Genomic DNA, 2,178 nt, shown 5'->3' on the forward strand with positions numbered 1-2,178 from the left:
CAGCTCCTGCAGCACCCAAGGGGCTGCCCTTGGTGTGAGGCTGGAGATGGGCAACCAGCAGGTCAGGACCAAGCTGCTCCCCAGGCTGGGGCCTACCCATGTGCTGGAGCTCAGGTAGGTACTTGGGAGACCCTTGGGTCAGCTGCCCTTCTCCACACCATGGTGTGGGGCTAGTACCTCTCCCTGTTCACCATCCCCATCGTGTTCTTGCCCCAGTCCAAATGTCTGGCTCGCTGTCCTGTGGCTTTCCTTCTCTCTGGCTGGGCTGATGTAAAGTTAGGGCAGTGGGAGACAGGCTGCCCGTGGGCCTTCCCACCCAAGAAACACCCCACCAAGGCTCGTTCACCTGGCATGGGGGCAGGCTGGCCTGGGGGCCCCATCTCTTACTGGGAACATCCTGGGGTGTGTAGGGGGGCTGGTGTCCCTCACTGAGGTGGCTGCAGGTGCTGCTGTTCCCTGCTTTTCCTACTCAGCCAGGTCTGTGCCCCAGTTTAGGGGGGGCGCAGCCCCAGCCCTTGTTTCTGCATGCCTTAGGCAGTGCCCTTGGGGCTCTTCCTCTCCCCCTTCCCGCCCCTGCTGCAGGGGGGCTGGGGCTGGCTGCCAAATGCATCCCGTGCTGCTCTGTGCAAGCTGTACCCTGGAGCAGTGCACATAGCTGGAAACACTGAGAGTGAGCTGGGTACCAGCATGCTCATGGGGCACCCCTGGCACTGGGTTAAAACAAAATCAAGGGTTATTCTTGAAAGCTTCAAGCAAAAGGCTGGAGGGCAAGATGTGCAAAGGCTTTAATGTTACCATGAAATGAGGTAACCTGTGGTTTATCCTGCACTGAGGAAGAAGAGTGGAGTCTAATGTAGCAGGTGTTGGGGTCTAAGGCAGTTCCTCCCCACATCTGACATGGCAGCTCCCTCCCAGCCGTAATGCTGGTGCTGCCTGGGGCTGGCACAAGGACATGGGGACAGGGCAGGTCCTGTGGTGGTGGTAACCCGGCTGGGAAAGTTGGCGGTGGGCAATGTGAACTTCCATGCTGCCACCATGCAGCATGGCATGGACTGGCGAGTTCCTCTGATGCAGCTGGGCATATCCTCCGGGAGCTTGCTGCGTCCCTTTTTGGACACCATTTCCACTTCTGGCATCCACAGTGTCCCGGGGCACAGCCTACGTGGGCCTTGCCTCAACGATGACCTGTGAAGCTCCTTCTTGGCTGCCTCATGGATGAGGGGGACTCCCTGCTCCCCTTCCTGTGCCACTCAGGGTCTGTGTGGACCACGTGGTATCCTGGGTCCGGTGTCCTGTCCTGGTCTGTGCAGGCTCTCCCCACCCCTGTGTGCTGTTTCAGCGTGGCTGGTTGTGCTTTGAAGCTAAGGAGAACCATGTGCAGCACTCGAGGGACTTATGTGATGGCTTCTGTATTGTTTTTACCAGTAAAAGTGTCACTGTGGTAGTATTAAACCTTTAAAAAGGAAGTTACATAAACCCAAGGATGTTAATTAATAAAAATAAGTTTGTCAAGAGTGGTGAGGAAGGTTAAAAAAAAATTCAAACAAAGTCCCATCCAGTGGCTTCTCCTAACAGTTCCTTCTGTCACCTCTTTGGCAGAGTTTTCAGGCAGCTCTGCCCACCAGAGCTGACAGCGCCAGGCATCTCCCTCCCAGGGGTTGCTTCTCCCCCTGCACTGCCTGAGCCCCCTGGGTGCTGTGTGCGGCCTCATCCCCTGCTCTACCCCCCATGGCATGGGGTGATCGACAAGGACAGGGGTGACTGGGAGGGATGTGGCTGTCTTGCTGCAGCAGCGACAAGAGGATCAGCAGAGGCAGGGCAGGAGCAGGGGGAGGCACCACCAGCACCGGAGGTTTGGGAGTTGCATCTCCAGGTGTCAGGGCTCCCTCCAGGTCTGGGGAGTGTTCCACGGAGGCTTCACCGGTGAGGGGAACCTGATGAGCCCTAGCAGCTCCCTGATGTTCCCAGGGCTGCTGCAGGCATTGTGCGCCCAAAGGAGGACTGGCTCCCTTCCCTGCCCCTGTGTGTCCCTGCCGGAGGGGAGAGGCCTGGGACCCCCTGGACTCTCCTCATCCCAGGGTGTGAGGGACTTCTAGCAGGAACATCACACCCAACGTTGACATGAAGGTCAGGGTGGGGGCCTGCTGCCCTGAGGGGTATAGCGGGGCTCCTCGCCTC

This window comes from Cariama cristata, unplaced genomic scaffold (genome assembly GCF_000690535.1).
Source record: "Cariama cristata isolate BGI_N322 unplaced genomic scaffold, ASM69053v1 scaffold23320, whole genome shotgun sequence".
In the NCBI taxonomy this organism is placed as follows: Eukaryota; Metazoa; Chordata; class Aves; order Cariamiformes; family Cariamidae; genus Cariama; species Cariama cristata.